Below are 22,144 nucleotides of genomic sequence, written 5' to 3'. Positions count from 1 at the left end.
AATAAAATAAAGTAGGCCTAGTACCTGGCTTAAGTACTAGCCACTGCTGCTGTTCTTATCATTTGGCAAACTTTACCTTACATGGCTCTACTCAAATAGCCTGCTCTTTGGTTTCCTGCCAACCAATTTCCTTTCCCTTATAGCATTTGGAAGCTCAGTGGCAGAAGTTCAGGGGCTTTGGGATTGGGATCAACATTTGATACTCCCTCTGCAACTTAGCAGCTGTGTGACCTCAGGTAAGTTGTTAAAGCTCTGTATGCTACAATTTTTACATCCTTAAAATGGGGTTTATCTTACCTGCCTATAAAGATCATCAGAAGGATTATATGAGATAATATATTGTAAAGCCTGCCTCTGGCAAGAACCCAACAATCAATAGTTGGTCATTATTATTGGCTATTATGACCTCTGTAATAACCCTTACATTGCCTGTAAAGTTGTTCACATTAAGACAGTTAACTTCTCTAGTGAAGAGAATTAATGTATCCTGGTCTCTAACACATGGTAGGAATTTGTAGGTAATAAAAATATTGAATGAATATCAATGCAACTTTGAGATTTTAAATTAATATTATTATTATTTTTTTGAGACAAGGTTTTGCTCTGTCACACAGTCTGGAGTGCAGTGGCCTGGTCATAGCTCACAGTAACCTCAAATTCCTGGGCTCAAGCAATTTTCCCACCTCAGCTTTCTAAATAGCTAAGACTAGACATGAGCCACTACGCCCAGCTAATTTATTTACGTATTTATTTTTGTAGAGATGGGGTCTCTCTGTGTTGCCCAGGCTGGTCTCAAACTCCTGGCCTCAACCAATCCTCCTGCCTCACCCTCCCAAAGTGCTGGGATTATAGGCATGAGCCACCATGCCCAGCCTAAATATTTTTTAGTGACTGTATCGTGGTTATTAGAGTGGCTACCATTTATTGGAATCTAGGCATTTTACATGTGTTCAACACTCCCAATTAAATTTTTTTCAAAAGCCACGGAGGTTGGTGTTCTTGGTTGCATCTTAAAACCTGATTCCTAAGTCAAGGTTCCCTGAGGTTAATTCCCCTAGCCACACAGCTGCTGTTTGTGTCAGAACCAGGATTTGAATCTAGGGAGTGTGTCCCTGAAGCAACTCTTTCCACTGTATCTTGTTGCCAGCTGCTATCACTAATGCTTAACTCATTGTGAGCACCATGCCTAGAGCAGACGATTGCGAAGACACAACTATATTTCTGTGAAACACCCCTTCTCTGTGATCATGACGGGCTGAGGCAGTGGGGCAGTGAGCTGGAACTTGGGAGTCTTGGGTCCCAAACTGAGGCTGCCTGGTCAGTTCTCATAGTGACCGTGGGCACACCTCCTCCCCTCTGTAGAGGAAGGTTCTACATTTGTAAAATAGACTCAGTCTCTATTTTTTAAGATTGTCCTGAGGATTAATTAAGGTCAGGTTTGAGAATTGGCCCAGGGTAGAAACTCAAGTACTGGGAATTGTTACCATTTCTTGATGATTTCCAGGCTCCATTTAGTTTTTTTGTTTGTTTGTTTGTTTTTTGAGACAGAGTCTCACTCTTTTGCCTGGGCTAGAGTGAGTGCCGTGGCGTCATCCTAGCTCACAGCAACCTCAAACTCCTGGGCTCAAGCGATCCTTCTGCCTCAGCCTCCCGAGTAGCTGGGACTACAGACATGTGCCACCATGCCCGGCTCATTTTTCTATATATTTTTAGTTGTCCGATTAATTTCTTTCTATTTTTAGTAGAGACGGGGTCTCGCTCTTGCTCAGGCTGGTTTCGAACTGCTGAGCTCAAACAATCCGCCCGCCTGGGCCTCCCAGACTGCTAGGATTACATGCGTGAGCCACCGCGCCCGGCCGCATTTAGTTTTTAAAATTTTTGAATTTGCCTTCCTCGTGGGGAACAATCTGAAGTAAGGTTGAACTGGCTAGTTAGGGCCAAATGGAGCTGTTCCATCTGAATTACTGTATGTAAAAATAGTGTCTGCAATATTATTGGGTATCTACAACTTACCTGGAAATGCATCAAAAATAAGATGGATTGATGGATAAAGGGATAGATTTTTTAGACAGACATGAGATACTAATCAAAACATTAACAGTTGTAGAATCTAGAGTATATGGGTGTTTGCTGTATAGTTCGTTCAATGTTTCTATGTGTTTTCATATTAAAATATAGGAGAAGCCATAAAATCATGGCCACCTCACTCTACTCCATGGGGGGCATTCTGTAGCAGACTTACCAGCGGCCCATGAGCCTCAGTTCCCCCAGGGGCTCCACAGGGCTATTGGTGGGTCTTCCTTGTGTAGTGGAGAATTGTTCCCGGTGGGTCAAGGCACAGAGGACTTAACTAGTTCCCCCAGGGGCTCCACAGGGCTATTGGTGGGTCTTCCTTGTGTAGTGGAGAATTGTTCCCGGTGGGTCAAGGCACAGAGGACTTAACTAGGTGCTTGTCCGTTTTGGAGCCTCTTGTGTTTGGAGAAGAGTGTCCAGACTTTGCTGAGCATCAGTCTCCTGCAAACACATGTTTGGTGGAGGGTTGTATGGGAAGGGGTGGTAAGTAAAGAGGGGGTGACAGCAGTTCCCAAGACAGTCTGGCTAGAGTGCCATGGAAGTTGTTAAAAGACAGGCTTCTGACTCTCTGGAGAGAAGGCTTTGGTTCAGTGGGTCAGTGGATAGAGCTCAAGAGGACTCTGATTTAACTTTAATATTTCTTAGGTGATTATGCTGTGAGGTAAGTTTGGAACCACTTTTTTTTTTTTTTTTAAAGAGACAGCATCCCTTTAAAAAACTGCCCAGGCTGGCCTTGAATATATCTCCTATCCACAGGAAATCTATTCCCCCTCCTCCTTACAATTCATGACACTACTTTCTACCCAGATGATATAACCAGATACCTGGGAGTCATTTTATACTTCTCTCTCAGCCATCTTCGTATCTGAGTTGATTGGAGAATTTAAGCCTTTTGCATTCAAGGTAATTATTGATGGATAAGGACTTTCTGCTGCCATTTTGTTCATCGTTTTCTGGTTGTTTTATAGGTTCTTTGTTCCTTTCTTCCTCTGTTTCTGTCTGTTTTTATGATTAAGTGATTTTCCCTAGTGTTATGCTTTGATTCTTTACATTTTATCTTTTGTGTGTCTTTTAACCTTCATACTAAAGATACAGGTTATTTACACACTACCGTTACAGTAGTACTAGAGTGTTCCAATTTTGACTGTGTACTTACTTTTACCAGTAAGTTTTATACCTTCACATGTTTTTGGTTGCCAGTTAGCATCCTTTTCTTTTGACCTAAAGAACTCTCTTTAGCATTTCTTGTCATACAGTTTCGGTGGTGATAAAATCCCTCAGTTTTGTTTATCTGAGAGTTTTGTCTCTTTTTCATTTCTGAGGAGCAGCTTTTGCTGGTTACAATATTCTCAATGAAACAGTTTTTACATTTCAGCACTTTGATTATATCATCCCACGCTCTCCTGGCTTATAAGGTTTCTGCTGAGAAGTCTGCTGCATTAGATTGTTTAATTTCTGTTTGAGATCACAGCCATAGTTCCTAAACCTTGCTGAAGCAATTTTAAAAATCAACTCATAGTGCATTACAAATTGCCATTTGTCTACTTTTAGAAAGCAATGAAGTTTTTGGTAATTGGAAACCAGTCTCTTACATTCTTCCATGTTTTTCCTCCTCTTCAGGAAAAAAATATTTGTTCCATACCCTGATACCTAAGACCACCTTTGATCTGTCTAGCCTTTGCCTGATCCATCTGCCTCTCTAGGCACAGCTCTTAGATCTTGTCACTACTGACCACATACATTATATTTTATTATCAAGCTATCCTCCTGCGTCAGCCTCCCAAGTAGCTGGATTATAGTCACACACCAGTTGGGACCACATTCTTTTTAGGAACTTGGCAGTAAAAGAAAGAGGTTGGGACTTGGTCCTGTAGGGTCATGGTAGGTTCAATAAGAAAATTTAAAAAAACTGAATAGACTTTCTTCTTTTTTTTTTCTTTCTTTATTTTCTTTTTTTTTTGAGACAGAGTCTTTCTTTGTTGCCCTGGCTGGAGTGTAGTGGCAGGATCATAGGTCACTGCAACCTCCAATTCCTGAGATCAAGCCATCTGCCTGCCTCAGCCTCTCGAGTAGCTGGGACTACAGGTGTGCACCCAGCTAATTAAAAAAAATTTTTTTTAGAGATGGGGTCTTGCTGTGATACTCAGGCTGGTCTTGAACTCCTGGCTTCAAGTGATCCTCTCACCTTGGCCTCCCAAAGCACTAGGATTACAGGCATGAGCTACCATGCCTGGCTTCTTTCTTTATAGAATAACAATTCCCATTTGAAGCCAAAAGCAAATTCTGAACACAAGGCATAATCCTGAAGGTCATTTTGGGTTAAGGCCAAATTGTCCCAATCATTTTATTTTATTCTTTTGGTAAGACAGGGTCTCCTTCTGTTGCCTGGGCTAGAGTGCAGTGGCATCATCATAGCTCACTGCAGCCTCCAACTCCTGGGCTCAAGCAATCCTCCTGCCTCAGCCTCCCAAGTAGCTGGGACTACAGGCATGTGCCACCACACCCTGCTAATTTTTCTGTTTTTTGTGGAAATGGAGTCTTGCTCTTATCAGGCTAGTCTCCAACTCCTGGCCTCAAGTGATCCACCAGCCTCGGCCTCCCAAAGTGGTAGGATTACAAGCATGAGCCACCACGCTTGGCCGTCATATTGTTTAATTTCACTGTGACAACAGCATGGTAGGTAGGGAGGAAGGCCAGACTGGCAATCTTGGAGAGGTAATTCAGTCAGTGGGAACTGAGTTGAAGGAAGGGGTATGACTTTGAAGAAAGCATAGAAGGGCAAAGGGGCTGCAGCAGCCAGAAGGGCCACCTCTGATTCCTACCTTGCATAGGTGACTACATCTGTACTTTTTGCAATGTCAGCGCTGGTCGGTGTCCTCGAGGGCAGGAACAGAGGCTGCTTTGTCCAGGTAGCCCCAGGGTGGGTGCAGGTGAGTGGCTGAGTGCCTCCAGGGCAGCAGGGTAAGGGCGACACTGACTTCTGACATTCTGAGACCCAGGTCAAGCAAAGGCATGAGGTGGTGTGATTGAGGTTTCCCCACGAGTGGGTCTACTGACAAACGCAACGGGCTGTACCCCGGATTGGGAAAGCGATGGGGCGGGCCCCTTCCCCTTCTGTGAGACCCCGAAACAAGACCTACTTCCCACTTTCAGGAAAATCAGATGAAGAAGATGTGTGCAATGTGCTCAGCTCAGCACCTGACAGAGTAAACACTCGATGAATGCAGCGATTGCTACTGCAACAAATACCTGTTCCATGTGGAAAACGGTTAAATGCAGATCAGCAAATGGGAAAAGCCCCAGCACCCCCCACATAATTCTCCCACCCAAAGGTAACCATGACCACACAGCATCACCCTAGACCCTTCTTGCACTGTTTTTAATACAAATGGGATCCTACTCTTCAGCTTGTTTAGAACCTTCTTTCAAGAACATCTTTCAACTTCAGTAAGCAGTCATAAAACTTATTTTTAATTTTTTTTTCTTTTTTACTCGCCACTATTCAAACGAGGATAAAACTTACTTTTTAAATGGCTGTGGGGAAACTCGTTTATCGACATAATTTATTCAACCCACCTACACCTGCAGTGTTATCTCGGCTGCTTCTAATTTTTTGCTGTTATGGAACAGGGAACATGAGCATCTTGTGCATATTCTTGGTGATTCTCTGGGACGTGTTGTCAAAAGCTCTCGCGCGGGCCTCTTGGCCCCATCTCAGCTTCCCGCCCCGCCCGGCCGGGCCCGGGACAGCCCACGAGACCTCCCTCGGGGTTGTGTGGCGGGTGTCCGCCAGGGGGCGACCGGGAGCCGTGAGCGGGCTCCACTGCGCATGCTCACGCCGCAGGGAGCACGTGCGGAGGGCGGCCGGGCGGGAGGGGAAAGGTAGGAGGTGAGAGGTGAAGGGGCGGGGAGCTCTGCAGGCCCCCGGCGGCTAGGAGGGAGAAGGCGGGCTCCACGCACCGGGTCGCGGTCCGAGAGCGCGCACGCCGCGCCCTGCCTCTGCCGCCGCCGCCGTTGCCACCGCCGCCCGGGTGCTGCTGTCGCCACAGGTACCGCCTCGCGCGTCCCCACGGCTCCTGCCCGCAGGCCTGGGCTTGGGCCTCCAGCCGCGCGGACTCGGGAATTCCGGGATGGGGCCGCCTGGGGCAAGAGTGCTCGGGCGTGGGCGCTGTCCAGCAGCCTTGCGGGTCGGCCCGGGAGTCTGCAGCCCTGCGAGGGGGCAGGGCCGCCGCGTCCCCACCCCTACTCCCGGGCCCCGAGAGTCTGCTGCCGGGAGAGGGGCTCGCGCAGTCGCACCCCCTGGCCTAGTCGCCTGCTCAGGGCAGCTGTCGTTTCTAGAACCTGCTTTGGTGCTGTCTGGGTTTTCCAGCGTCCGGGGGAGAGCATGCTATCCACGCCTGCCTCTTTTGGACGATCTGATTGAGAGGCAGCATGTAGCTTCTTTGCTGGGTCCTGTTTGGTTTCTAGTTTTCTGTATTGCTTAAATCTAAACTTTGTTTACTCATGTTGCTTCTGTTTACTTATGAGTGGGTTTATTATCTCAATATGATACAGGATTATAATGTCATGATAGCGTTAGTTGAAAGGAGCCCAGGATCTAGACCGAATCGAAGAAAGTTGTGCAGGTGGAAATTCTGAAGGGGGCGGGTGAGTCTCCCCTAGTGCGGGTCACTTACTGCTCTACCTTCCGTGGTGACAATCAGAGCTGGGTGATTAAACTGGGGATTTTTAATAATTCTTGTGAAGCGAACACAGAAAAGGTTTCCTTAATATTGTTAGCTTTGTGTGCGTTTCTTTTATTTGACCAAACGTTTTGTGGAGTCTGTTTATGCAGTGTTCTTATGAATGTGCTGCCATCTCAGATATTGTGCTAAAGATTGAAGTTTTTATTAGGGAATCAAGATGAAGAGTGTCTAGTTAGTGCGGTATGCATTTCAGGTATCCCGGAGTGATGCCTAATTGAAGACCTATATCTTCTAAAGTGTGTTTAGATTTTAGGTGTTTTACACATTTGCAGCATTCATACTGAGCACACATGGTATACAAAACACAATATATGTAAGTATAAATATATCTGCATATTCACTTTTTTGGTTGTAAATTGAAATTGAAAGCATTGGTTTTCATTTATTATAAACTCATCTAGTGTTTGAATGGTCTCCCTTTTCTTTTGCTATTGTGAAAAAGACAGCACCTCCGCAGAGGTCTCCTGTACTTAATAATGACTGGTTTGAGGCTGGGCGTGGTGGCTCATGCCTGTAATCCTAGCACTCTGGGAGGCCGAGGCGGGTGGATCGCTCAAGGTCAGGAGTTCAAGACCAGCCTGAACAAGAGTGAGACCCGTCTCTACTGAAAAATAGAAAGAAATGATCTGGACAACTAAAAATATATATATATAGAAAAAATTAGCCGGGCATGGTGGCGCATGCCTGTAGTCTCAGCTACTCGGGAGGCTGAGGCAGTAGGATTGCCTGAGCCCAGGAGTTTGAGGTTGCTGTGAGCTAGGCTGACGCCACGGCACTCACTCTAGCCTGGGCAACAGAGTGAGACTCTGTCTCAAAAAAATAAATAAATAAATAAATAAATAATCACTGGTTTGGGAATCCCCCATGCCCCCTGTCTAGATTAGTTTATTGTCATGAGGTGGGTAAAAATTTACACCAAGTTTATGAATAGAAAGCAGGCATAAAGATTCTCATTTGCCTTAGGTTACATATGAGCAAGTAAACTGTCCAGTTGGGAAAGGAACCATGGCTATCTGTGGTCCTCAGTGCACATGTATTTATTAACATTTGGTGGAAGGTACTCTCTCAATATCTAGCCACGTACATGAAGGTGTTCCAGGGACCCTGGAATGACACAATGACACTTAGGTTCATGTGCTGTTTGCTTACTGACTATTGGTGATTATTTGCTGGCCACCATTGTTAGTTTTACTGGCTATGACAGGTACTGCATGTATGGTTTGGGGTCATCACTCATGTTGAACAGCTGAGAGGACTCCTTATAGAGAAACTGGGTTCCCAAGGTTACCCAGCTTGTGTAATAAATGGTGGATCGGGCCTTCAAACCAGGTCTGCTGGACTCTGCCACCTGAGCTACTTCCATTATAACTTGCTACCTTCCTGAGTTAGCTAAAGAAACAAGGTCCAGGTGACTTCTTCTGCCACCGAAAGTAAAAATTATAGGTAATATTTATTGAGCATTTGAGCTGTTTAGGTACTGCGCTAAGTGCTCTAATATTAGCTTATAGCTTATTAGCTCACATAATCCTCATAATAACCAAATGAGATGACACTGTTATCACCCCCTTTACAGATGAGTTTTAGCGACATTATCTGACTAGCCCTGGGTTACCTAGTGAGTGAGAGCAGCAGTCCCCAGCCTTTTTGGCATTAGGGACCGGTTTCATGGAAGACAATTTTTCCATGTGGAGGCGGGTGCCGGAGGTCAGGTGGTGATGCGAGGCCCTGTTTTCCTAGCAGGCCACGGATGGTACTGGGCTGCAGCCCAGGGGTTGGGGACTGAAGAGTTAGAGGCAGAATCTGTGTGCAAACTGAGGTTTGTCTGAAGACAGAGTCCATGCTTTATGCTGTTCTTGCACCTGCTAGCTTCACGGTCTTCTGTTGGTTGTTGGCAGGTGAGGGGTAGTGATGAAGGTAGTAGGGGGAGGGGGAGGAAGCCAGTGTCACAGACTGGAGTGTGGGGATGGTGGAACTCAGCAAGATGGAGACAGCAATTGGGCTGCTGCCATTTGACAGTTGCTGCTTGAGCAGTCAGGGGTACTGCCCTAGAATGCTTGCAGGGTTGCTGGGTCCAGTGGAGTCCAAAGAGGATGTGTGTAAGCATCAGGAGTGCATGCTTATCTCAGTAAAAAAAAATTAAAACTAATTTTAATGTTTATTTCAGCCTTATTTGATTCTTATTTTGTATTTTATAATGTATAGTATATTATCACAGTAGTACATGTATATAATTTATATATAAATATACATATATTGGGAGCATGTACTTGAATTTTTGCTGTTGGGGGTTCATGACCATAACGTTTGGGAACCACTGGTTTATTTTCTAAAAGCATAAAATATGCAAGGTGTTGTGCATTTGTTCCTGAGTCAGAAGTCTAGTGTAATTCCACATAATCAGAGAGAATGGTATTTCATGTTACAACCAATTACAAATTATTTTAAAAATTGCAGTCATGGGCCGGGTGTGGTGGCTCACGCCTGTAATCCTAGCTCTTTGGGAGGCTGAGGCGGACGGATTGTTTGAGCTCAGGAGTTCGAAACCAGCCTGAGCAAGAGCGAGACCCCATCTCTACTAAAATTAGAAAGAAATTAATTGGACAACTAAAAATATATAGAAAAATATTTAGCCGGGCATGGTGGCGCATGCCTGTAGTCCCAGCTACTCGGGAGGCTGAGGCAGTAGGATTGCTTGAGCCCAGGAGTTTGAGGTTGCTGTGAGCTAGGATGACGCCACGGCACTCTAGCCCGGACAACACAGTTGAGACTCTGTCTCAAAAAAAAAAAAAAAAAAATTGCAGTCATGAATGTGAAAGAGGATCTGGTATTTCAATAGTCTTTATGTCTCAAATATAGCATCAATCTTAAATTTGAAGCTGTAGTGAGTGACATGGCCCCTTAGACAAAACTAGAAGTTAAAGTTTTGTTGAACCTTTTCTGTTTTAAACATGTTAATTTTAGTCAGGACAGAGGGACTAAAATAATCAGTTCACTAAAATATAGCAGTTGTAATAGTTACATTTGTGCATTCCCCAAGTTTAAAGTATTTTCAAGTCATCTAAATATCGAAATTTCAAATACATTGGTTCCTTATCATTTTTGAAAACTAAACTTGATTTTATTCAGTTTGTTCTACTACAGTGTTGATACATTATTTCAGAATGAGCAGTTCCAGAATTGTACCTAATTTTTAAAATATCCTTATCATTTTCCAGCTTATCATTTTCTAATTGAATAGTTTTTATTCAGGAGTTTCAATTAAAATAACAGAATGGGTTTTTTGTTATTGTTGTTGTTGTTTGTTTGTTTTTTTTTTTTGAGAAAGAATCTTGTTCTGTTGCCTGAGCTAGAGTGCTGTGGCGTCAGCCTGGCTCACAGCCACCATAAACTCCTGGGCTCAGGTGATCCTCCTGCCTCAGCCTTCCTAGTAGCTGGGACTACAGGCAAGCACCATCATGCCCGGCTAATTTTTTCTATTTTTAGTAGTTCCCTGCTAATTATTTGTATTTTTTAGCAGAGACGGGGTCTCACTCTTGTTCAGGCTGGTCTCAAACTTCTGACCTCAAGGGATCCTTCTGCCTTGGCCTCCCAGAGTGCTAGAATTACAGGCATGAGCCACCATGCCTGGCCAACAGAATGGGTTTTGAGCAAGAACTATTTCCTTAACTAGACAAGCTATTTTTACAGAACAGGAGACATTGCTATCATCCATCCCAGTGGTTCTCAAACTTTAACTTGAATCAAAATCACCTGAATGGCTTGTTTCAACCCCACCCCTTGAGTCACTGATTCTGCAGGTTGGAGGTATGTCTGGGAATTTGAATTTCAAACAAATTCTTAAGAGATGCTGCTGCTGGCTTGGGGACCACATTTTGAGAACTCTGTACAAATGCACCCCAAACCAGAGCATGATGCCAGTGCTTACAATGTGTTTGCCCGCTGAATCCTATCAGCATCAGTTTTATAGTATAAAACCAAGTACATAATTGGCTCTTGTTTTAGCAGTTTCCTTCTTTTAGATGATGTCATAGTAAGATTGCATTCTGGATTATAGTGCTATTTCCATTTTTTCCTGCAATCTTGTATTTCTAAATTTCTTGAAGGATTATTTTGTTTGGTTTTTAATCATCCATGGTTTTAATAATGATTTTAAGTCATCCATGTGGAAGAAAAATTAATAGACAAGCACAAAAAACCCAAAGTTTACATTGTCTGTAACCCAGTGGTAACCACTGCCAGGCCTCTTTTTAGGCTTTGTCTCAGGCTTCCTTGCTCACTCTTTCTCTGCATAATGGGATCATGCTGTTTTGTATTCATTTTCCACATTATATCGTGAACATCTTTTCACGTAAAAAACTATTCAGCAACATTTTTGGTTTTTTTAAACATAAAATCTCATTTATTTTTATGTTTTCCAGTAACTTTCTCCTTTGAGTAGCCTTGTCCAACCCAATTTGCTGCATTTGGCTGTGGGTTTGGGTTGCACCTTTCTGAGGACTGCACTATCACTCAGAAGATCGCTTATCATAGTCAGCACCTCGTGAGCTGCCCCAAACTGGCCTACCCAACCCTACCTCCCTCTAACAGGTCATGTTCATGCCGCCTCATCTGTAATTAGGTCCCATACTGTAATTAGGTCCCTTCTTTCAGGCCTGAGCCTTGGTTTGATGATGATTTGCATTTGTCACCCCCAGCGACACTGACTGTTAGGAACATTAAGACCTGACTGTCATTAAGACAAGAATATAAATGTTCCATCTCATATTCTTGTCAGGGAAGATAATCTTGAATTTTTCACCTTGCGAAAGCCATCCCAAGCTCAACTGTGACAAAGAACATCCATGGGATTGTGCTGGAAGGTGCTTTAATGCACCTGTTTCGGATCTGCAATGTTTTGTTTTTGAGTGAAGTTAGATCATGAGGAAGCAGCGTGATTGTGGCCCCTCTTCCAGTTGTTTTTACTCAACCCATTTTGCATGGCCCCATCAGTTTGTGTTGCAGTCTTTCCTCTCAAGGAAACCTCTGAGGCTGATGAGAAATTTTCTTCAGGTCAAATGACTGGAATGGCTGTCCCTCTTTTGAGCCACTGGTTTAATTTTGCAGAAAATACACTGTAGGGCCGGGCACAGTGGCTCATGCCTATAATCCTAGCACTTTGGGAGGCTCAGGCAGGAGGATCACTTGAGGCCAGGAGTTTGAGACCAGCCTGAGCAAGAGCGAGACCTCGGCATCTACATAAAATAGAAAAAAATTAGCCAGGTGTGGTAGCATGTGCCTATAGTCCCAGCTACTTGGGAATCTGAGGCAGGGGGATTGCTTGAGCCCAGGAGTTTGAGGTTGCAGTGAGCTATGATGATGCCACTGCACTCTAGCCTGGGTGACAGAGCAAGATCCTGTCTTAAAGAAAAAAATGAAAAAAAGATAAAATACACTGTGGCTTGTGTCAATCATGTTTCCCTCTTTGCCATGGCCACTAGGCAGCTCGGAGTTGGGTTTATATCTAGGGTCCTCTGGCTTATGCTTTCTGTATTAACCTTCTGGTTTATTGTTTTTAATGGCCAGATATTCTGCTTTTTGTTTCAGATTTTACCATAAAATTTATAATATATTTTCTTCCTATTTTAATTCTAAGCATTACTATGATTATATTCTTTTTTTTTTTTTTTTGAGACAGAGTCTTGCTCTGTTGCTGCGGCTAGAGGGCAATGGTGTCATCGTAGCTCACTGTAACCTCAAACTCCTGGGCTCAGGTGAGCCTCCTGCCTCAGCTTCCCATGTAGCTGGGACTACAGGCATGTGCCACCACACCCAGCTAATTTTTTCTATTTTTAGTAGAGTGGCGTCTCGCTGTTGCTCAGACTAGTCTCGAACTCCTGACCTCAAGTGGTCTTCCTGCCTCAGCCTCCCAGAGTGCTAGGATTACAGGCATGAGCCACCACTCCCGGCCTCAAATGTTCTTTATTTATCCTATATGTTACTTCACTCCCCCTGGGACATAAGCTTGTTGAAAAAAGGGGCTCAGCCTTGTTCATTGCTGAAGGACAGTGTCTTCAGCTGATACTGAGAAAACAGGATAGTCACTCTAGCCCAGGTGACAGAGCGAGACTCTGTCTCAAAAAAAAAAAGAAAAAAATTTTCAATGAAAGGTTCTGTGGAAAACATAAAGTTAGTTAAAGCATGTAGAATTGGGTTTGGTATACGATAGCCCTACTTAAGTGTTTGCTGTTGTTGTAAATGAGGTAGAGATGGATTGATGGGTAGTAGTGGAAGAAGGGCTTTAACTTGGGTTGGGACAGGTCTTTGTGAGCCCTGAGAGGTGAGATTGATGGCAGCAGTCATGTAAAGTCTGGGGGAAAGCTTTCCCAGCAGAATGGGAGGTGCAGAGCCTGGTGTGGTGGATCGTGCCTGTAATCCCAGCAAGTCAGGAGGTGGGAGGATCAGTTGAGGCCAGTAGCTCATGACCAGCCTGGGCAACATAGGAAGACCCCATCTCTTAAAAAAAAAAAAAAAAGAAAAAATTAGCCCGGCATGGTGGCATACACCTGTAATCTTAGCTACTCAGGGGCAGGCAGAGGCAGGAGGATTGCTTGAGCCTAGGAGTTTGAGGCTGCAGTGAGCTATAATCCTGTCACTGTACTCCAGCCTGGGCGACAGAGTAAGACGCCCATCTCTTTAAAAAAAAAAAAATAAAAGGGTAATGCAGAAACTCAAAACCAGAGGTGGGACACAAACTTCCCACATGGTTGGAGCCTGGGGTAGGCGAGAAGGGGGGAAGGTCTGAGAAGTAGGTAGGAGTCAGATTTTGTAGGGATTGTAGCCTGGTAATAAATTTGGATTTTACTTAAATGTATTGGAAAGCCATTGGAGTATTTTGAGCAGGGTAGTGTCATTAGTGATTTGTGCTTGAGAAAGATGTATGGTCAGGTTCAGTAGCTCACATCTGTAATCCCAGCACTTTGGGAGGATCACTTGAGGCCAGGAGTTCGAGACCAACCTGGACAACATAGCAAGACCACATCTCTTCAAAAAGTAATAAAAGAAATTAGCTGGGTTTGGTGGCACACACCTGTAGTTCCAACTACTCTGGAGGCTGAGGCAGGAGGATCGCTTGAGCCCAGGAGTTCAAGATTACAGTGAGCTATGATCATGCCACTGCACTCCAGCCTGGGTGACATAGTGAGAGCCTGTCTCTTAAAAAAAAACAACAAACAAACAAAAAAACAAGGTCTTGGTTTTCAGTGTGCAGATGGGTGGATTAAAAAAAAAAAGATCTATGGAGGATGGAGTGAGGCAGGAAAGTAGAGGCCATTACTACTGTCCATATGATCGATGATGGGAGAGTAGCCACGGAGATGCTTTTGGTTGATTAGGTTGGGAATCTGGTTTGGAGGTAAATGTGTTAAAACAACCTGATTGAGATGTGGGCTTATTTTCAGGATGTTTCCTAAACTTTTGGCCTGAGCAATAAACAGAGTGGCTGGTGGTATAAATAACTGAGATGGCTGGGAAAAACAGATATTTGGGGGAAATCTAGAGTTCTGTTTTGGTCTTGTTAGATTTGAGGTGCTTATTGGACATCTGAATGGAGATGAGTATAAATAACGGAGCTTGGGAAAGCGGTTTGAGAGATGCATGTGTGAGAGTCATCAACAAACAGATACAAGACTTGGAGCCAGGAGACAGGATGAGAAGCCCTGGAAAGAAAGGGCAGATGAGGAAAGCTGGCCAGGAACAAAGCCTGCAAGGAAGCAGCAAGGGAGGCTGAGAAGCACATGATGTCACTGAAGACTAGGAAATAACATATCGTAGACGTTTTCCATTTTGGGGCAGTGTCTTCGTGGTCAGCCCTTTCAATGGTGCCTTTGATGGTGTTTGATCATAAGAGTCATGACTCAGTCTATTAAGGAGTTTTGCAATCTTTCCTCAAGCAGGCAATGCCTTAGATTTAAAGAATGGCGGCTTCACTGTACCCATAATACACAGATAGCCTAGGGGGCAGAGGTTGCCAGATGACTGTCTTTGACAGTAAAAACTTCAACAAGATAGCTAGGCATGGTGGCACACACCTATAGTCCTAGCTACTTGGAAGACTGAGGCAGGAGGATCCCTTGAGCCCAGGAATTAGAGGCTGCAGTGATCTATGATGCCACTGCTCTCCAGCCTGGATGACAGCGAGACCCTGTTAAAACAAAACTTTGACAGGTAATAGAGTAAACTTCTAGTTAGAGCAAAAAGTTAAACTTCTACTTCTGGAAAAGGTAAAGTTTGCAAAGATGAAACAAGACGGATGATGGTGATGGCTGTGCAACAGTGTGAATGTACTTAATGCCACTGAACACTTAAAAATTGTTAAAATGGTAATTTTATGTTACATATATATTTACCACAAAACAAGGTACAGTACTTTGTCACTGATTATAGTCAACATTTAAATCTGAATGCTAGACTGCTGTTAAGTAGGTTAAAACAAATTATTTTGTTGAGAGGTGCTGAGGAATCAACTCTTTGTCATGGAAGTGCTCCTGAGTTGGGAGTTGGAACCAGAGTGTTGACTGTTGTTGCTTGCTGTGTGACCTTGGTCTTGTGGCAGGACCTCCCTAGACCTCAGTTTCTTCATTTTTAAAAATAGGAATTGTGCTGGGTGATTTTATCTGTCCTAGCTCTGAAATTCTGTAGCTTTCTGTTCCTTTGCCTAGTAAATGTCAGGGAGACAAGTATATTCCAGTTATTCCAGTCTGACAAGTGATCGTGAACGTTTGGAAGAATTGTGTGGTCCCAGAGCCTGTCATAATCTATGGTTGTCCTATTAGCTGGAAAATGTTGCTTAGTACTAGACTACAGATATAAAAAAAGAGCAATTAAAACTTGTAGCAGACCTTGCAGTTTGAGACAGAAACAAAACCTGTTTTTTAGACTTTGACCAAATACCTGGGAATGAGCACCATGTAGATGTGATTTCTGTTTATCTGTGAGGCTTCATAGATTGACTTGACAGGGACCTGTGTCGGTTAGAAGGTTTGCAAGTCCAGCGCACCCCACCCTTTGCCTTTAAGAGTGTGGAAGAAGTCTTGGGGCCCAGTATGGGTCCAGTGGTGAGCAGGATGGTAGGCATGGGGACAAGAGGCCCTCGGTGGCAGGTGGGCATGAAGGGGCTACAGGGGTAGAGGGCCTCCTGGGAGAGAAGTTGTTGGAAGGGGCCAGTGAAGTCTGCAGGTATGCTGGGGAGAGCTCTAGGGGCTCCTGGACCCTGATTCCAAGGAAAAGGGCCTCAGGGGAGCTTCATCTCTTGGCTTTCTTCTGTGCCACTCTTCCTCTCACAAACAGCTCTTTGCACTCTTTGTGTTTGGAATGGAACTATCTTCCATGCAACATTTATTTTAAGAGCTCTTGAAGTAGTAATAAAACAGAGACTGGTCACAGCTCCCATTTTTGGGATTAGATTGTATAAACTGTCAAGAGCCTTGGTGCTCTCCAGCAGAGCACACTTCTAGTGGGAAGTCAGGCAAGTGGTCTCTAGCCTTTGTGGCCCAATGATCTCATGTGTGGCTGGTATCAGGAGGCTGGTCCTAGCCATCCGTTTACCAGCACCTGCCAGGGCTGAGGCAGAGGGGACTCTCTCCCTGGATCAAGAGTCTTATCCTATGAAATGACAGGGGTGCCCCCATGGGAGCCTGGGTTGTTTCTAGCTTAGCTTAGCTTTGCTTTGCTTGCTTTTTCAGAGATGGGGTCTTGCTCTGTCGCCCAGGCTGGAGTGCAGTGACTCAATCATAGCTCACTGCAACCTCCAACTCCTGGGCTCAAGCGATCCTCCTGTCTTAGCCTCCTGAGTAGCTGGGACTACAGGCATGTACCACTGTGCCCAGCTAATTTTTTTGTTTTTAAAAATTCTTTCTAGAGATGGGGTCTTGCTGGTCAGGTTGGTCTTGCACTCTTGACCTCAAGCGATCCTCCTGCCTTGGCCTCCCAAAATGCTGGGATTATAGGTGTGAGCTACTGCACCTGGCCTGCTTCTGGCTGTAAAATGGATTGTTTACCCATGTTCTTAGTGGTGGTCAGTTCAATCCCTTTGTTAGACATTATTGACCAGGTCAAGAGGGAGTAAGAATGTAGTAGCTGGCACTGTGTCAAAAAATCTTTAATGTATTTGTTGATGTTCGATTATGAAGAGGGTTGGCATTATTACATGGTTTTTTGTGACAGCCATCATAACCAATTAATGTCATTTGGTCTTCCTTCAATCTGGGTGTTGCTGTGCCACCCCAACAATTACTCTAAAATGTGGCAGTAATCATCTTCTTGAACATGTGTGTTTTTATGCTTCAAATTCTCTGAAATCAGTCTTTATTCATTAACTGAAATTCCTTTCTTTTTTCAGTACTGTTACCTTGGTCTCCTCAAAATTATTCCAGCTTATTTGGCTAATTTTGTTGCTTAGAGAAGCAGAGTTTCATGCCCTGAGCATTGGTCCACTTTGCAAAAAAAACTTTTCTTTCTCTAGAAGAGACGAATTGTTTGCACCAGCGGACAAGTTTCGCACAGTGAACAGACCTGCAGTGACTTTCCACTCGGCACCAAATGAGGTGCTAGGTGCTCTAGGGAATGCAAGGTGGTTCAATTGTGATTCTCTCCAAGCGGACCACAGTCAATCAGGGGAAGCCAGAGAATCAGAATAACACAGAAGCAGGGTGGAAACAGTTACAGAAGCTCAGAGAAGGAGGGCTGCTGCTTCCACAGGAAAGCTTTGTTCATTGTTTTTTAATTTTAGCTTTTCAGTGCAGGAATACATTCACATGACACAAAATTCAAAAGGTACAGTAGAATATACATGGAAAAGTTTCTCTTCCGTCCTGCCTCTGGGTACCAGATCTTCTCCCCAGAGGCAGCTGGTGTTATCAGTTCTCATATGTCCAGTCAGGGATTTTGTGCATATATAGACAAATACACAGAGACCTCCTTTCTCTCACACAGAAGTAGCACGCTATAGTCCCATGCTTTTTTGTTGGAATGTTTCTTTGTTATAGTTCATTATTAATACGTAAGAGCTTCCTCATTGTCTTTTACAACTGGATAATATTTGATTGTTAGGATATACTTTAATTTATTTAGCGAGAGCTCTATCAGTGGAATTGTAGGGAATTTTTAATTTTGCGAGTGCAGACAACGCTGGTGTGAGTAACCTTCTGTGTGCATCAGCCTGCACATGCCCAGAGTATCTCTTCAGTCACTTCCCAGGGGTGGAAGTGCTGGGTTGTTGAGCATGTGCTTTTGTAATTTTGACAGCTCTCACCAGATAAACTCCTATAGCTGTTTTATCTTCCTATGCCCCTAAGTAGTGTGTGGCAGTGCCTGTTTATTCAAACCCTCTCTAACAGTGTGGTACCACATGGTTTCATCTTTGCCAGTTTGATAGACAAAAAAATGGTTTCTCTATATAGACTTCACACCTCTGCCCCAAGAGACTTTTTAGTTTAACCTACAGAGAAGTTGAAAGAATAGTAGAATGAACACTCATATTATTTCAGGAGTAGTTTTAATTTGTATCTCTTCAGTTGCAGTCAGGTCGAAGGACCATTTACATTTTCTTTTCTGTGAAAAAGTTGTTCATATCCTTTGCCCATTTTTCTGTTGAGCTTTGGTATTTTTTTTAAGTGGTTTTGTAAAAATTGTTTATATAGGAGAGAACTTAGCACCTCATCAGCAACATGAATAACAGTTATGTTTTTCCACGTTATTTATCTTTTTAGTTGAAATAGTTTTGTCATGAAAAAATTTAGCTCCTGATTGGTTTTATTTATTGGCCTTTTTAGGTTTCTGCATTCTTTTCATACCTAGAAAGATCTTCCCCAGTAAGAGATTATGAAAAATTATCCTGTGATTTCTTAAAGTACTTTTTATATTGAATTTTTTACCTTTCATTTTTTTATCCATTTGGCATTTATTTTACTGTGAAGTGTGGATCCAACTTAATTTTTTTTTTTTTTTTGAGACAGAGTCTCACTCTGTTGCCCGGGCTAGAGTGAGTGCCGTGGCGTTAGCCTAGCTCACAGCAACCTCAAACTCTTGGGCTCAAGCGATCCTCCTGCCTCAGCCTCCCGAGTAGCTGGGACTACAGGCATGTGCCACCATACCCCGCTAATTTTTTTTTTCTGTATGTTTTTAGTTGTCCAGATAATTTCTTTCTATTTTTTTTAGTAGAGACGGGGTCTCGCTTTTGCTCACGCTGGTCTCGAACTCCAGAGCTCAAACAATCCGCCCGCCTTGGCCTCCCAAAGTGCTAGGATTACAGGCGTGAGCCACTGCACCCGGCCTCCAACTTAATTTTTTTTAAAGATGGAACCCATTTGTTGCAATACCTTTTATTGAACAATTCATCTTTTCCCCCACTTGATTAAATACTCTCTTTATCATTTATTTGGTGTATGATATACTTAGCCACATATCATGTACATTTGAGCCTATTTCTGGACTTTCTATTCTGTTACATTAATCTGTGTATTTATGTATTAGTATTAATACCATACTTTTTAAATTATTCTAGCTTTATAACATGTTTTGATATTTGGTAAAGTTCTCCCTTTTGTCATCTTTATTTTTCAGAACTTTCCTGGCTCTATTTGTTTTTCTATATGAACTTCAGAATAAGTTTGTCTAGTTAAAAAAAAAAGTCCTGTTTGTCTTTCTTGTGTCTGTGTTACATTTTTAGATTAATGTAGGAAGAGTGACATTTTGGTGATGTTGAATCTTCCTCACTAAGAACACGACATAACTTTCTCTTTGTTCAAGTCTTCTTTGGTGTCCCTCAAGAGTTTAAGAGATTTCTCAGCATTTCTTGTTAAGTTTATTCTCAGGTCTTTTTTTGTGTGTGTATGTGTGTGTGAGTTTTTATTAAAGAGTTGATGTCTCGCTTTGTTACCCAAGCTGGCCTGGAACTCCTGGGCTCAAGTGATCCTCCTGCCTCAGTGTCCCGAGTAGCTGGGACTGCAAGTGCATGTCACCGTGCCTAGCTTCAGTAAGTTTTTATTAAGTGCTTCTAATATGCCAAGTACTGTTCTAGGTCCTGATGAACAATCGTGAACAGACAGGGAGTTCGTTTATAGTATTTACAGGGGACAGATAAAAAACCAGGGAACAAACTACTCTCATACAATTACAGAATGTTAAATGCACTGAAAGAGAAAAAATAGGCTCTGTGAGGAAAAATAAAGAGAAGAACTGGAGAACATATGGTCAGGGAATGTCTTTTTGTAGAAGTGACATTTCAGTTGAGACCCTTGAAGGATGAAAAGGAGCCAGCCTATAAAGAGAATAAAGGAGGGAATAGTATGCACCCGTGCCCTGAGATGGGAATGAGGTTGGCATGCATGAGGCATTGGAAGAGAGCAGGGGAGGCGACTCAAGGTGAAGGTGGGGAGGATTGAGGCAGGCTGTGCAGAGCCCTTTGTGCCAGGGACAGGCATTTGGGCTTTGTTGTAAGTACAGAAGGGATCTGGCCCAGGGATTGGTAAAATCTGTGTGCACTCTGACCTCTGAGACAAGGTGGATTGTAGAGGGATGAGAAGGGATCTGTAAGGGTTGGAAGGTGGAAAGGCTAGACCGAAGCCTGAGCATGGCAGCAGCAAAGGGGGCAGGAAAGACACAGCTGGGAAGTTGGCAGGACTTGGTGAGGGGGAGAGAGGAATTGAGAATGACTAGGTTTCTGTCTTGGTAGCTCTGCAGATGAGAAGACAGGCTGATGAGCAAGATTGGAGAGTGTGCTTGTGCAGTCTGTGAGGTGGGGTGGAGACTGAAATTCAGGTGGGAGGTCTAAGTGGTGAATCAGGTATGCTGCTAATACAGTTCTTTTAAAGGGAATTAGCTCATTTGAGCTTGTAAACTGGGGAATGGTTTCAGTAACACGAAGTCATGTTGCTTCATAGATGATTTTTTTCCCTAGCATGCTAAAGTTTAGAAGTGATCAGTGGCAAGCTTTCTCATAATGAAGGAAAGCTGTAGCAATACATAAAGATTCTAAGGAGGAAAAAGAGGCTGAGAATTCTACAGAAGTAGCTTCTGTTAGTGCAAGGAGTGGTGGGTGTGGTGACACTGTCCCATTCAGGGCTCTTGCTTGTGAGGCTGAGGAGTGTGAATAGAGAAGCCTCAGCCTATTCTGATGCAAGTGTAGGGTGGAAAAAAAAAAAAGAGAAGCCTCAGCCTAGATCACTTTTTCTTTTGACAAAATTGGTCTTTATTTGATACGAACAGCTTCAAGTAAGAAGCAAAGACCCCTGAATTTACTGACTGTGATACTGGTACAAATACTGTGGTACAAAAACTCCAGTTTTCATTAGGATAGTTACTAAATGGGTTATTCTTCTAGTCAGAAAATTCCATAGGTTTCCATGGCTTGCCCCAACACCATTCTTTTCATAGGCCCTGGTATTTTTGGTACTTGATTTGGCGGCATGTGAGTTTTTCCCCCGAGTGCGTGTGTGGTTTTACGGCTGAAATGCCTGTAGTGAGACCATGTGTGGTTTTATAGCCAAAATGCCAGAGGTAGTGAGGTATATGGGTGTGGAGCTCAGAGAGGTCTGGGCGCCCAAATAGATGATATTTAAAACTAGAGGAATGAATGAAATCACTTGAAGGAGAGGATAAAGAGATGGGCTTTGGTGGGCAAGACCCAGCCCAATAAAATCTTTAGGTTTGTTTCTTCATCTGTAAATTGGGGATTTTAATGCCTGCTATTTCTGCCTCTAGTGAAAATACATTAATGTAGGAAAGCAATTTGAACCTATAAAGTGTTGTATTGCTACACGGGAGTAGTATTTTCTGACCTTGTCTTGATTTATCATTGCTTTTGATTATTGCTTTTCACATTTCTCTCCTTGCTGAGCCCTTCAAGAATGGGGTTTTTTTATTCTTTCTTGCACCCACTGTGCCTGGCAAGTAGAAACCCTTATCCATATAGCTCGTTCAAAGAGTATCTTCTCCTTGCTTAGTGTAGAGCTAGTGAGCTCACCTTCATGCTTATCCTAGGCCTGGTGCATATATATATATAGTATTTTCAAGGAAGGAGTGAGGGTGATTGGGTAAGGAATCTGTGCTATTTTCTCTTAGGCCAAACATAGTCCAGGGATAGGTTTTCTCATATGTTTCTAAAATAACATCAAGATGTTTATTTTACACCTTTCTGAGCAGCTCTATGGTTCTGTCTCCTCAGCTAGAAGGTTGTAGTAGTTTTTTACCTTGGCTCTGTTTTGACTTGGGTGGGAAGATGAAGTGAGACAATGTGTGTAAAGTGTTTAAATTAGCGTTTGGTACAAGGTAAGCATTTAATAAATGGTGGC

The 22,144-nt window shown here is 43.4% G+C and overlaps 1 protein-coding gene across 2 annotated transcripts in view; it reads left to right on the top strand.

Moving 5' to 3' along the window:
• Positions 1–5,993: 5,993 nt before the first annotated feature.
• The window catches only part of SCAP (SREBF chaperone), a 63,058-nt gene continuing 46,907 nt past the window's right edge, over positions 5,994–22,144 (top strand). For both annotated transcript variants that reach the window (XM_012664143.1, XM_012664076.1), the window contains exon 1: positions 5,994–6,122. The gene's annotated coding sequence lies outside the window, so the exon portion shown is untranslated. The remainder of the gene's footprint in view (positions 6,123–22,144) is intronic.

The sequence above is a fragment of the Propithecus coquereli genome, unplaced genomic scaffold (genome assembly GCF_000956105.1).
Source record: "Propithecus coquereli isolate 6110/MARCELLA unplaced genomic scaffold, Pcoq_1.0 Scaffold1, whole genome shotgun sequence".
In the NCBI taxonomy this organism is placed as follows: Eukaryota; Metazoa; Chordata; class Mammalia; order Primates; family Indriidae; genus Propithecus; species Propithecus coquereli.
This window is presented reverse-complemented; position numbering and strand designations above follow the sequence as displayed.